General features: G+C 38.8%; 7 non-coding genes across 7 annotated transcripts; all 7 read right to left on the bottom strand.

Moving 5' to 3' along the window:
• Positions 1-566: 566 nt before the first annotated feature.
• On the bottom strand, positions 567-685 carry LOC141314805 (5S ribosomal RNA). The gene has a single exon (XR_012350350.1). It is a non-coding gene; the product is annotated as a 5S ribosomal RNA (ribosomal RNA).
• An 801-nt stretch (positions 686-1,486) lies between these two features.
• LOC141314807 (5S ribosomal RNA) lies at positions 1,487-1,605 on the bottom strand. Its single transcript, XR_012350351.1, has one exon. It is a non-coding gene; the product is annotated as a 5S ribosomal RNA (ribosomal RNA).
• Positions 1,606-1,689: 84 nt separating this feature from the next.
• LOC141315086 (5S ribosomal RNA) lies at positions 1,690-1,809 on the bottom strand. Its single transcript, XR_012350628.1, has one exon. It is a non-coding gene; the product is annotated as a 5S ribosomal RNA (ribosomal RNA).
• An 801-nt stretch (positions 1,810-2,610) lies between these two features.
• On the bottom strand, positions 2,611-2,729 carry LOC141314808 (5S ribosomal RNA). The gene has a single exon (XR_012350352.1). It is a non-coding gene; the product is annotated as a 5S ribosomal RNA (ribosomal RNA).
• An 801-nt stretch (positions 2,730-3,530) lies between these two features.
• On the bottom strand, positions 3,531-3,649 carry LOC141314809 (5S ribosomal RNA). Its single transcript, XR_012350353.1, has one exon. It is a non-coding gene; the product is annotated as a 5S ribosomal RNA (ribosomal RNA).
• Positions 3,650-4,451: 802 nt separating this feature from the next.
• On the bottom strand, positions 4,452-4,570 carry LOC141314810 (5S ribosomal RNA). The gene has a single exon (XR_012350354.1). It is a non-coding gene; the product is annotated as a 5S ribosomal RNA (ribosomal RNA).
• An 801-nt stretch (positions 4,571-5,371) lies between these two features.
• Positions 5,372-5,490, bottom strand: LOC141314990 (5S ribosomal RNA). Its single transcript, XR_012350534.1, has one exon. It is a non-coding gene; the product is annotated as a 5S ribosomal RNA (ribosomal RNA).
• Positions 5,491-15,000: the final 9,510 nt, after the last annotated feature.

Below are 15,000 nucleotides of genomic sequence, written 5' to 3' on the forward strand. Positions count from 1 at the left end.
ATAGATTTGGTGTATTTACAAGTTTCACATAAAAGACTTTAAAACAACACGATAAAACTAGGTAAACTCTGTTAAAAGAATACAGTTCATTTGACCATACCCTAAAAACAGGTAAACTCTGTTAAAAGAATACAGTTCATTTGTCCATACCCTAAAAACAGTCCAAGAACCCCAGTGTGTTGATAAGTCCAATGTGAGTGTCCACCAGTGTATATACAATCCACAGAAAGTGTAATCCAAAGTTTGCAGGTGGTGAATGGAAAGGTGAGCTCTAAAATTAGCAACTCCTCAATCCAACAGTTTGGTGACTGTCCTTTGTTTGTCATGCTGCTCTCTTATACAGTTGTACTTCCTGCTTCCTGTCATGTGTCTAGTCATATGACAGGCCAACCATCCATTTATTAAAGACACATACACTTAAAATGTTAAGAGTAATAAAATGGCCTAAAAAAACATGTAAAACACTTAAAACTCTATAATACATGTAAATGATTGTAATAAATAGAGCGGTAAAACACGTCTTTCTAAAAGCCAGCATATTATATAAATAGTGAAGAAAAGGCAAAAGCTTACAGCACCTGGTATTCCCAGGCGGTCTCCCATCCAAGTACTAACCAGGCCCGACGCTGCTTAGCTTCCGAGATCAGACGAGATCGGGCGCTCTCAGCGCGGTATGGCCATAAGCGAGGGCTGCTCCAAAAAGTGGGCTATTTAAAGATCAGCCTCCGTAAAAGCCAGCATATTATATAAATAGTGAAGAAAAGGCAAAAGCTTACAGCACCTGGTATTCCCAGGCGGTCTCCCATAAAAGTGTAACAATCGGCCTTATCAGCCGAGTTACAAGACTAAAATGGGGTCAGATTTAACTGTGAGAGATGACTAGTGGTTAAAAGAATGAGACATAAAAGAAAATTGGTTTAAATAGATTTGGTGTATTTACAAGGTTCACATAAAAGACTTTAAAACAACACGATAAAACTAGGTAAACTCTGTTAAAAGAATACAGTTCATTTGTCCATACCCTAAAAACAGGTAAACTCTGTTAAAAGAATACAGTTCATTTGTCCATACCCTAAAAACAGTCCAAGAACCCCAGTGTGTTGATAAGTCCAATGTGAGTGTCCACCAGTGTATATACAATCCACAGAAAGTGTAATCCAAAGTTTGCAGGTGGTGAATGGAAAGGTGAGCTCTAAAATTAGCAACTCCTCAATCCAACAGTTTGGTGACTGTCCTTTGTTTGTCATGCTGCTCTCTTATACAGTTGTACTTCCTGCTTCCTGTCATGTGTCTAGTCACATGACAGGCCAACCATCCATTTATTAAAGACACATACACTTAAAATGTTAAGAGTAATAAAATGGCCTAAAAAACATGTAAAACACTTAAAACTCTATAATACATGTAAATGATTGTAATAAATAGAGCGGTAAAACACGTCTTTCTAAAAGCCAGCATATTATATAAATAGTGAAGAAAAGGCAAAAGCTTACAGCACCTGGTATTCCCAGGCGGTCTCCCATCCAAGTACTAACCAGGCCCGACGCTGCTTAGCTTCCGAGATCAGACGAGATCGGGCGCTCTCAGCGCGGTATGGCCATAAGCAAGGGCTGCTCCAAAAAGTGGGCTATTTAAAGATCAGCCTCCGTAAAAGCCAGCATATTATATAAATAGTGAAGAAAAGGCAAAAGCTTACAGCACCTGGTATTCCCAGGCGGTCTCCCATCCAAGTACTAACCAGGCCCGACGCTGCTTAGCTTCCGAGATCAGACGAGATCGGGGCGCTCTCAGCGCGGTATGGCCATAAGCGAGGGCTGCTCCAAAAAGTGGGCTATTTAAAGATCAGCCTCCGTAAAAGCCAGCATATTATATAAATAGTGAAGAAAAGGCAAAAGCTTACAGCACCTGGTATTCCCAGGCGGTCTCCCATAAAAGTGTAACAATCGGCCTTATCAGCCGAGTTACAAGACTAAAATGGGGTCAGATTTAACTGTGAGAGATGACTAGTGGTTAAAAGAATGAGACATAAAAGAAAATTGGTTTAAATAGATTTGGTGTATTTACAAGGTTCACATAAAAGACTTTAAAACAACACGATAAAACTAGGTAAACTCTGTTAAAAGAATACAGTTCATTTGTCCATACCCTAAAAACAGGTAAACTCTGTTAAAAGAATACAGTTCATTAGTCCATACCCTAAAAACAGTCCAAGAACCCCAGTGTGTTGATAAGTCCAATGTGAGTGTCCACCAGTGTATATACAATCCACAGAAAGTGTAATCCAAAATTTGCAGGTGGTGAATGGAAAGGTGAGCTCTAAAATTAGCAACTCCTCAATCCAACAGTTTGGTGACTGTCCTTTGTTTGTCATGCTGCTCTCTTATACAGTTGTACTTCCTGCTTCCTGTCATGTGTCTAGTCATATGACAGGCCAACCATCCATTTATTAAAGACACATACACTTAAAATGTTAAGAGTAATAAAATGGCCTAAAAAACATGTAAAACACTTAAAACTCTATAATACATGTAAATGATTGTAATAAATAGAGCGGTAAAACACGTCTTTCTAAAAGCCAGCATATTATATAAATAGTGAAGAAAAGGCAAAAGCTTACAGCACCTGGTATTCCCAGGCGGTCTCCCATCCAAGTACTAACCAGGCCCGACGCTGCTTAGCTTCCGAGATCAGACGAGATCGGGCGCTCTCAGCGCGGTATGGCCATAAGCGAGGGCTGCGCCAAAAAGTGGGCTATTTAAAGATCAGCCTCCGTAAAAGCCAGCATATTATATAAATAGTGAAGAAAAGGCAAAAGCTTACAGCACCTGGTATTCCCAGGCGGTCTCCCATAAAAGTGTAACAATCGGCCTTATCAGCCGAGTTACAAGACTAAAATGGGGTCAGATTTAACTGTGAGAGATGACTAGTGGTTAAAAGAATGAGACATAAAAGAAAATTGGTTTAAATAGATTTGGTGTATTTACAAGGTTCACATAAAAGACTTTAAAACAACACGATAAAACTAGGTAAACTCTGTTAAAAGAATACAGTTCATTTGTCCATACCCTAAAAACAGGTAAACTCTGTTAAAAGAATACAGTTCATTTGTCCATACCCTAAAAACAGTCCAAGAACCCCAGTGTGTTGATAAGTCCAATGTGAGTGTCCACCAGTGTATATACAATCCACAGAAAGTGTAATCCAAAGTTTGCAGGTGGTGAATGGAAAGGTGAGCTCTAAAATTAGCAACTCCTCAATCCAACAGTTTGGTGACTGTCCTTTGTTTGTCATGCTGCTCTCTTATACAGTTGTACTTCCTGCTTCCTGTCATGTGTCTAGTCATATGACAGGCCAACCATCCATTTATTAAAGACACATACACTTAAAATGTTAAGAGTAATAAAATGGCCTAAAAAACATGTAAAACACTTAAAACTCTATAATACATGTAAATGATTGTAATAAATAGAGCGGTAAAACACGTCTTTCTAAAAGCCAGCATATTATATAAATAGTGAAGAAAAGGCAAAAGCTTACAGCACCTGGTATTCCCAGGCGGTCTCCCATCCAAGTACTAACCAGGCCCGACGCTGCTTAGCTTCCGAGATCAGACGAGATCGGGCGCTCTCAGCGCGGTATGGCCATAAGCGAGGGCTGCGCCAAAAAGTGGGCTATTTAAAGATCAGCCTCCGTAAAAGCCAGCATATTATATAAATAGTGAAGAAAAGGCAAAAGCTTACAGCACCTGGTATTCCCAGGCGGTCTCCCATAAAAGTGTAACAATCGGCCTTATCAGCCGAGTTACAAGACTAAAATGGGGTCAGATTTAACTGTGAGAGATGACTAGTGGTTAAAAGAATGAGACATAAAAGAAAATTGGTTTAAATAGATTTGGTGTATTTACAAGTTTCACATAAAAGACTTTAAAACAACACGATAAAACTAGGTAAACTCTGTTAAAAGAATACAGTTCATTTGACCATACCCTAAAAACAGGTAAACTCTGTTAAAAGAATACAGTTCATTTGTCCATACCCTAAAAACAGTCCAAGAACCCCAGTGTGTTGATAAGTCCAATGTGAGTGTCCACCAGTGTATATACAATCCACAGAAAGTGTAATCCAAAGTTTGCAGGTGGTGAATGGAAAGGTGAGCTCTAAAATTAGCAACTCCTCAATCCAACAGTTTGGTGACTGTCCTTTGTTTGTCATGCTGCTCTCTTATACAGTTGTACTTCCTGCTTCCTGTCATGTGTCTAGTCATATGACAGGCCAACCATCCATTTATTAAAGACACATACACTTAAAATGTTAAGAGTAATAAAATGGCCTAAAAAAACATGTAAAACACTTAAAACTCTATAATACATGTAAATGATTGTAATAAATAGAGCGGTAAAACACGTCTTTCTAAAAGCCAGCATATTATATAAATAGTGAAGAAAAGGCAAAAGCTTACAGCACCTGGTATTCCCAGGCGGTCTCCCATCCAAGTACTAACCAGGCCCGACGCTGCTTAGCTTCCGAGATCAGACGAGATCGGGCGCTCTCAGCGCGGTATGGCCATAAGCGAGGGCTGCTCCAAAAAGTGGGCTATTTAAAGATCAGCCTCCGTAAAAGCCAGCATATTATATAAATAGTGAAGAAAAGGCAAAAGCTTACAGCACCTGGTATTCCCAGGCGGTCTCCCATAAAAGTGTAACAATCGGCCTTATCAGCCGAGTTACTAGACTAAAATGGGGTCAGATTTAACTGTGAGAGATGACTAGTGGTTAAAAGAATGAGACATAAAAGAAAATTGGTTTAAATAGATTTGGTGTATTTACAAGGTTCACATAAAAGACTTTAAAACAACACGATAAAACTAGGTAAACTCTGTTAAAAGAATACAGTTCATTTGTCCATACCCTAAAAACAGGTAAACTCTGTTAAAAGAATACAGTTCATTTGTCCATACCCTAAAAACAGTCCAAGAACCCCAGTGTGTTGATAAGTCCAATGTGAGTGTCCACCAGTGTATATACAATCCACAGAAAGTGTAATCCAAAGTTTGCAGGTGGTGAATGGAAAGGTGAGCTCTAAAATTAGCAACTCCTCAATCCAACAGTTTGGTGACTGTCCTTTGTTTGTCATGCTGCTCTCTTATACAGTTGTACTTCCTGCTTCCTGTCATGTGTCTAGTCACATGACAGGCCAACCATCCATTTATTAAAGACACATACACTTAAAATGTTAAGAGTAATAAAATGGCCTAAAAAACATGTAAAACACTTAAAACTCTATAATACATGTAAATGATTGTAATAAATAGAGCGGTAAAACACGTCTTTCTAAAAGCCAGCATATTATATAAATAGTGAAGAAAAGGCAAAAGCTTACAGCACCTGGTATTCCCAGGCGGTCTCCCATCCAAGTACTAACCAGGCCCGACGCTGCTTAGCTTCCGAGATCAGACGAGATCGGGCGCTCTCAGCGCGGTATAGCCATAAGCGAGGGCTGCTCCAAAAAGTGGGCTATTTAAAGATCAGCCTCCGTAAAAGCCAGCATATTATATAAATATTGAAGAAAAGGCAAAAGCTTACAGCACCTGGTATTCCCAGGCGGTCTCCCATAAAAGTGTAACAATCGGCCTTATCAGCCGAGTTACAAGACTAAAATGGGGTCAGATTTAACTGTGAGAGATGACTAGTGGTTAAAAGAATGAGACATAAAAGAAAATTGGTTTAAATAGATTTGGTGTATTTACAAGGTTCACATAAAAGACTTTAAAACAACACGATAAAACTAGGTAAACTCTGTTAAAAGAATACAGTTCATTTGTCCATACCCTAAAAACAGGTCAACTCTGTTAAAAGAATACAGTTCATTTGTCCATACCCTAAAAACAGCCCAGCCAGCAATGACATGTGGGGCCCAGATGAGGGCTTCATGGGCGGCAAATGTGGGCCCCATTATGGGCTTGCACCCGGGATTTACATTGGGGCCAGTTGTGGAAGCCCAGACTTACTAAGTGGGACCTGTAAGGGTACTGCATGGGTCTTAATTGGGCAATTCATGCCAAACCCACTTGGGCCCCACCTGCACAAAGAGTGGGATTGCACCCGGGATCCACATGGGGGCCAGCCGTGGATGCCCAGATGGGTTTTAAGTGGGATCTGTAAGGGTCTTATGTGGGTCTTAACCGGGCAATACATGTCAGACCCATTTGGGGCCCACCAGTCTGTAGGGGTTTAAAGTGGGCTTGCACCCGGGATCCACATGGGGGCCAGCCGTGGATGCCCAGATGGGTTTTAAGTGGGATTTGTAAGGGTCTTGTGTGGGTCTTAACCGGGCAATACATGTCAGACCCCTTTGGGGCCCACCAGTCTGTAGGGGTTTAAAGTGGGCTTGCACCCGGGATCCACATGGGGGCCAGCCGTGGATGCCCAGGTGGGTTTTAAGTGGGATCTGTAAGGGTCTTATGTGGGTCTTAACCGGGCAATACATGTCAGACCCATTTGGGGCCCACCAGTCTGTAGGGGTTTAAAGTGGGCTTGCACCCGGAATCCACATGGGGGCTAGCCGTGGATGCCCAGATGGGTTTTAAGTGGGATCTGTAAGGGTCTTATGTGGGTCTTAACCGGGCAATACATGTCAGACCCATTTGGGGCCCACCAGTCTGTAGGGGTTATAAAGTGGGCTTGCACCTGGTATCCACATGGGGGCACGCCGTGGATGCCCAGGTGGGTTTTAAGTGGGATCTGTAAGGGTCTTATGTGGGTCTTAATCGGGCAATTCATGACAGACCCATTTGGGCCCCACCTGCCCAAAGGGGTTTAAAGTGGGTTTGCACCCGGGATCCACATGGGGGCCAGCCAACGCCCAGGAGGTCCAGGCCGCCCCAGACGCCCCCCCCGGGATGTGCCGGAATCCACGCCCTAGTCACACACCCGGACGCCCCGGCAGCACCCCCCCCCCCCCCCCCCAAATAATTACAAAAAAAAAAACTTCAATAAAGTGTCAAAGCATGCTCAAGGTGGACAATTAACATTTTTATTTAAAAGACAAAAAACAGTCTGCAATACAAAGTCTGTACAAATGCCATATAAAATTTACATTTTACATTTCAGCTATTTTTTAAGAAATACAGCACAATTAAATTAAAAGAACATGGGACAGTTTCATTAAAACGTTTAATTAAATACATGTTTACCTTAAAACTATTAGAAAATATTTCCTGATAATTCACTCACCCCCATGTAATCCAAGATGTTCATATCTTTCTTTCTTTAAAGGTGCAGTGTGTAGATTTTTTGCGGCATCTAGCAGTAAGGCTATGAATTGCAACCAACGGTTTAGTCCACCGCTCACCCCTCCCTTCACAGAAGCTACGGCAGCCGACACGGGATTAAGCTGTCATCGTTTTAGACAGCAAAGAATAATGAAGTTTCTTTTATAAATTAGGGAATTAGATTTACTTGATAATTCAATAAAACGATGTTATTGTGAATATTACTGTTACTTGTTCATCATTGTGTCAGTGTTTTTTCGCTTGAACAACAGTGATGAAACGCGATCTGTAGAGCAGTTTGTCCGTTCAGGGCTACTGTAGAAACATAATGTCGGCTTTCATGTGAGGGGACCCGCGGTGTATGTAGATATAAACTGATAATTCTAAGTTAATAAAAACATAATGGCTCATTACGTAAGGTCTTTATACACCCCTGAAAACATAGTTATCTATATTATATTGCATTTCTGTCTAGAGATAATCTTAAATATTACACATTGCACCTTTAAGTCGAAAAGAAAGTCAAGTTTTTGAGGAGTAGATTTCAGGATTTTTCTCCATATAGTGGACTTCAGTGGGATTAAGGTCAAGGATAAAGGTTTCAAAATTTCAATACAGCTTTCAAAGGGCTTTACAAGTTCCCAGTGACCCTTATTCCTTGGGTGGGATGATGTAGAGCCCTTTGAAGCTGCATTGACAATTAAATTTGGACCTTCAACCCCTTGGCTCCCATTTAAATATGGAGAAAAATCCTGGAATGTTTTCCCTCAAAAACCTTTTTGACAGAAAAAGAGACAGACACAAGCATCTTGAATGACACATGGGTGAGTAAATTATCAGCAGGAAATATTTGTGCCAGAATTGAACTAGTCCTTTAAAACTGAATAAATACAAAACCAATACATCTACAAAATTGTCAAGATTAACAATTTTATTAGTTTCAGATGTAAATTTAGATTATTGAATTTTTCATTACCAGTTATTTAGAGCTCCGAGATGAAATTTAACTGAAAATGCATTTCTATTTCATCCACATCATTTTATTTTAATCCACAATATTCTACTGACTCCCATGGGCTCCATAAAGTGGTGTCCAAAATTATTAGAACACTAGTATTTTTACCAGCTAAAAATGATTTTAATTCAGTCATGTCTATCTTTTGCTGTAGTGTTTCAATGGGTAATTTATTTTATATTTCTAAACATTAATTTTGCCATTAAATGTAATAATCTAGTAAGATTTTTGTTTGACAACAGCCAGTGCTCCAAACAGAGATCTGATCTTATCATCATCCATTCTGCACAGAACTGAGACAGATTAAATCTAGAAGAACTGTGGCAACGTCTCCAAGATGCTTCAAGAGACCCACCTGCAAACCTGAAAAACTATCCGCAAGTGCACCAAGTGCAAAAGCTGCTTTAAACACAAGATGATGGTCACACCAAATGTTGATTTAATTTAGTTAAAAGAAGTTAATTGATAAAGAAAACATTTATGACATTTTTATCAATGTTCTCATTTTACAGAATTTGTACACAAGTGCTTAAAACTTTTAACAGTACTGCTTTGCTGGTAGGTTTCTTTAAGCATCTTGGAGATGTTGCCACAGTTCTTCTGGATTTAAATGATGAGATTAGACCTCTGTGTCAAGCATTGTTTGTTTTCATACTTATTGTGTCACTGATTATTATAATTAATGGCAAAAAGAACGCTTGGAAATGTAAACTGATATTTCATACTGACACACTATAGCAAATGAAATAAATAAGTTTAAACCATTAGTTAAGGTAGTTTAAATACTAGTGTTCTAATAATTTTGGGCACCACTGTAGCTCTGATAATTAATGTAGTGTGAGAATAAGTATAACCAAAACATACAACAAAAGGTCCATGACTCTGCACCAGAAGTGACAGACACACCAGATAAAGAGCAGTCCTCCTCCAAATGGCCAGGAATCAGCTGAATCAGCTGGGGGTAAAAAACAAAACAAAAACAAATTTAAAACAAAAAACTGAAGAAAAATACTACAAACTTTCCTTTAAAAATAAATTAATGTTAGTGTGTCTTAATGTAAAATGAATACTTACTTCCTCTGAAGATCATGTAGTAGAAGATTTTCATTCCCAAAACTTCTGGATCATAAGGGGAAACACACACACAAGCAATCAATTAAATTAAAATTAATTTGTTTGATAAGACATTATCTACTTACTGACAGACATGGGCTTGCGAAAATGTACTCACCGGCTCCATACCAAATCTGCACAGCTGATCCAAAATCCTGGTTTACATCTAGTATTCTTCTCCATGGAGTCCAATGATCATGCTTTCACTCAGGTCCTCTCTCTGTCAGATGAGTTCACATAACAGTGTTCTTAGGTTACTCATTTTGAAGTTCTGTCACATTTTGTGAGTTTGATCTTAAAACTAGCATGGGTGCACGATATGACCATATTATTTCACAATAGTAATACATCATCACAGTATAGTTATTTATAATATTGTATTGCATTCAACATACGATCAAAGTAGTTACAAACAATAGGACTAATACAAAGGCAAGTTAAGTACATTTAATGATTTTCTCTTTAGTATTTTGTTGTTTGATTATAATTAAGACCGACTGGTAACGTTAAGCTTAATTATACTGTAACTTTAAGAAGAAAATGCACAGATCCAGTAACTGACGCCTAACCTGGTTTGTTAATCTTGAATCAAAACATTAGTGACTGTATTTAGGTCAATTACATCTTAAGTAAACTGTCTGTATTTGACTATTCAAGTGAGCTGCAGATTTCTTTCACTACATATGTTCGGCAAGACATAAATATAATGTTACCGCCTAGCCGCAGCTAACAGTATTAGTTAATACTAACAAAACACAGTAACACACACTGGTAGGATACTAAAATATGTAATCGCGATTAGTATATCACTTCAGTACCTTAATGTAACTAGTGTAACAGTCTATAGAACTTTATATAATAGTAAAAGGTACCTTTTGCAGTTTGCATGATCTTCAGCTGCTGGTAAAAGTCCATATTCGAGTTTGTTTGTTCTCAATCTTCATCCCACAACCAAAACTCGCTCAAAATATGAATTAAACAGTCAGACGTAAAATAATCCACGTGAAAGTCGTTGCTAGAAGAACGACCGAAACAGACTGCAACAGAAGCCGATCAGCATATTCAAATTTAACCGGGAAACGGCTCCCTACTAGTCATTGGCCAGAATAATCAAAGGCAGCGATAATCAAACGCTCATTGGCTGTCGCCAGTACCGTCATAGATTGCAATTAGAAAGCGCGTCAACTGAGCTATAGTGAATTCGCTATAGCTTTTTCAGCATTTAACAACTTGAATTATGCACTGCTTCCCACACTAAATTATCATCCTACTGTATATTCCACCAGAGAGGACTGCAAACGTATTGTCATTTGGACTACTGTGGTATTGCTTTTTGACACGACTAATGCAAATAAATTATACACTCATTCTTTATTGGTTATTTTTTTCTTTATAAAAAAAAAAAAAATTAAATGCATTTTTATTGCATGGTTACATGATTTGTGGATTTTAAGACTGATTTTCTATTTTATACATATTCTACTTTTTTAGAATTACAGAGTTTTAATGTAAAATACATCTAAATAAAAACTAATAAGATTTACTTTCAAATTACACCGTGTTCCAAATTATTATGCAAATTATATCTTTCTCCGATTTTCATAATTAGTCAATGCAAATGACAGTCAGTATAATTTTTTAAGTCATCAACCATAGGGCATAATTTGAATTTTATTGAAAAAAACTCCTAATGATAACAGTATTTATTTCAAAAATAAAAAACTGAAAATGCACTGTTCCAAATTATTATTCACAACAGAGTTAAAACATTTTATAGGTTGTAAAGAACTGAAAATTGGCATTTTCTGAATTTGCAGCATTAGGTGGTCATATTTACTGAAATCAAAAGCTATTTCAATCAAAAACATCCTAACAGGGCAAGTTACATCTTACCATAGGACCCCTTCTTTGATATCACTATCACAATTCTTGCATCCATTGAACTTGTGAGTTTTTGGAGAGTTTCTGATTGAATATGTTTGCAGGATGTCAGAATAGCCTCCCAGAGCTGCTGTTTTGATGTGAACTGCTTCTCAACCTAATAGATCTTTTGCTTGAGGATGCTCCAAAGGTTCTCAATCTGGTTGAGGTCAGGGGAGGATGGGGGCCACACAATGAGTTTCTCATTTTCATACTTTGCCGAGGTCATTTTCACACCTTCAGGGACCCTAAAGGAACCTACCAGCTCTCTCCCTATGATTCCGGCCCAAAACGCCACCTCTAACGTCGCAGCCTTGTTGGGACATGTTCCATCCACTACTCCATCCATCTGGACCATCCAAAGATGCACGACACTCATCAGTAAACAAGACTGTTTGAAAATTAGTCTTCATGTATGTCTGGGCCCACTGCAACCATTTCTGCTTGTGAGCATTAGTTAGGAGTGGCCGAATAGTAGGTTTATGCTCAACTGCAAGCCTCTGAAGGATCCTACACCTTGATGTTCGCGGGACTCCAGAGGCACCAGCAGCTTCAAATACCTGTTTTCTACTTTGTAATGGCATTTTAGCAGCTGCTCTCTTAATCTGATGAATTTGTCTGGCAGAAACCTTCCTCATTCTGCCTTTTCCTGAACAAACCAGTCTGTGCTCTGAATCAGCCACAAATCTGCACAGTACAATGATCACACTTAAGTTTTTGTGAAATATCTAATGTTTTCATACCTTGTCCAAGGCATTGTACTATTTGACACTTTTCGGCAGCAGAGAGTTCTTTTTTCTTTCCCCATGTTGCTTGAAACCTGTGACCTGCTTAATAATGTGGAACATCCTTCTTAAGTAATTTTCCTTTAATTGTGCTCATTTGGCAAACTATTTATCACAGGTGTCTGAGATTCATTTCAGTGACCCAAAGAGCCATGAGACACAATACCATCCATGAGTTTAATTGAAAAACTATTTTTTTTTTATGTTTATGACACTTATATCCAATTTGCATAATAATTTGGAACACAGTGTACAAAAAGAACATTAAATTGTTAGTATAGACATAAACCTTAATGAGCTACATTATTTAATTACAGATTGTTTTTGTAATTTTATGTCAATGTGTAAGTAATTTAAGAAAACAGAAAAAATACTGCAAAAAAAAAAAAAAAAGAATTCCTGTAATTTGTCATTAATGGAATAATACTTAAAATAATAGTTAAGTTGTTAATTTACAGATATTGTTTGTAATTTTACAAAGTTTTTAACAATTTAAAATAACACAAAAAAATACTGTAAAAGTAATTTTCCTGTATAAAAAAGAAAAAAAATGTAATTTGCCTTTAATGATATAGGACCTAAAATAACAGTCAAGTTTACAGATATTGTTAGTAATTAGTGGTGGGCATAGATAATTTTTTTTAAATCTAGATTAATCTCACTGTAATTTTGAAATTAATCTAGATTAATCTAGATAAAAATGGCTAATTTGAATTCTGCTGAAGGCTATCCGAATATGTGTGCTACCCAAATAAAGACAAAGACAAAGACTAAAAGGTAGTCTTTGAGAATGGGTTTCTCAAGCCAGGTGGCACATTAGACCAGGCACTCATCTCCTGTTTCCAAAATGCATCACAAACTGCTTGACAATTGCATTTACAACATAATTAACTATACAAACTTGTGTAACCAAGTACTTCTGCGCAAAAGGCTGCACGACGTGCGCGTTCCCCTTAAATACACAGACGCGTGCGGGCATGGATATCTGTGTGCATAGTCTTCGATTAAACTGCGTTGCTTTTAGAAGCGTCAATTCAGTTGTTGCATATAGTTTAATGTCTTTATTTTGGGATTATCAAAGTAAATTATAACTCAAACTTGAGATTTTACTGGGGCACGTGCAGGGTCTAGCAACGCACCTGCCCTGAAGCAAACCCGGCGGCTTCATAGGTGCATCCATGTTTGCACGTCTTGTTTGATGTGGTCATTTCACACTCACAGTAGGCATACACACAGGTTGAAGACTCGTTCTCACCTCCTACAGTGGCTAAGTATACGTCATCCACACTAAAATATCAAGGTGAAAGTCATCATATCTTGCGTAGTTTAGACCCAGTTCCCAACCCAACTTTGAGAATAGATTAAAGGCGATATTCTTTTTATCGCCTGATAAGAGTCTCACGTTAACGCAGCACGTTAACGCCAATAACGGCCCACCACTATTAGTAATATTACTAAGTTATGAATGTAATTTGAAATCACAGAAAACTACTGTAAAAAAGTTATTTTCTGTAAAATTAGTAAATTAGTAAAATTGCAGTTCAAACCAAACTTAGCTTATAAACATGCCATTCAAGACCCATATATGTGTTCCCAGATCAAACCTATGCCCACTTGGCCCATAAATATGCCATTCAAGACCCATATATGCGTTCCCAGATCAAATCCATGCCCACTTGGCCCATAAATATGTCATGCAGGACCCATATATGTATTCCCAGTTCAAACCCATGTCCACTTGGCCCATAAATATGTCATGCAGGACCCATATATGTATTCCCAGATCAAACCCATGCCCACTTGGCCCATAAATATGTCATACAGGACCCATATGTGTATTCCCAGATCAAACCCATGCCCACTTGGCCCATAAATATGTCATGCAGGACCCATATATGTATTCCCAGTTCAAACCCATGCCCACTTGGCCCATAAATATGTCATGCAGGACCCATATATGTATTCCCAGTTCAAACCCATGTCCACTTGGCCCATAAATATGTCATGCAGGACCCATATATGTATTCCCAGATCAAACCCATGCCCACTTGGCCCATAAATATGTCATGCAGGACCCATATATGTATTCCCAGATCAAACCCATGCCCACTTGGCCCATAAATATGTCATGCAGGACCCATATATGTATTCCCAGTTCAAACCCATGCCCACTTGGCCCATAAATATGTCATGCAGGACCCATATTTGTGTTCCCATTTTAAACCCATGCCCACTTGGCCTATAAAAATTCTATGCAGGACCCATATGTGCATTCCCAGTTCAAACCTATGCCCACTTGGCCCATAAAAATGCCATTCAAGACCCATATATGCGTTCCCAGATCAAACCCATGCCCACTTGGCCCATAAATATGCCATTCAAGACCCATATATGCGTTCCCAAATCAAACCCATGCCCACTTGGCCCATAAATATGTCATGCAGGACCCATATTTGTGTTCCCAGTTCAAACCCATGCCCACTTGGCCTATAAAAATTCTATGCAAGACCCATATGTGCATTCCCAGTTCAAACCCATGCCCACTTGGCCCATAAATATGCCATGCAGGACCCATATATGCATTCCCAGATCAAACCCATGCCCACTTGGCCCATAAATATGCCATGCAGGACCCATATATGCATTCCCAGATCAAACCCATGCCCACTTGGTCCATAAATATGCCATGCAGGACCCATATATGCATTCCCAGTTCAAACCCATGCCCACTTGGCCCATAAATATGTCATGCAGGACCCATATTTGTGTTCCCATTTTAAACCCATGCCCACTTGGCCTATAAAAATTCTATGCAGGACCCATATGTGCATTCCCAGTTCAAACCCATGCCCACTTGGCCCATAAATATGCCATTCAAGACCCATATATGCGTTCCCA

The sequence above is a fragment of the Garra rufa genome, unplaced genomic scaffold (assembly GCF_049309525.1).
Source record: "Garra rufa unplaced genomic scaffold, GarRuf1.0 hap1_unplaced_013, whole genome shotgun sequence".
NCBI lineage: Eukaryota > Metazoa > Chordata > Actinopteri > Cypriniformes > Cyprinidae > Garra > Garra rufa.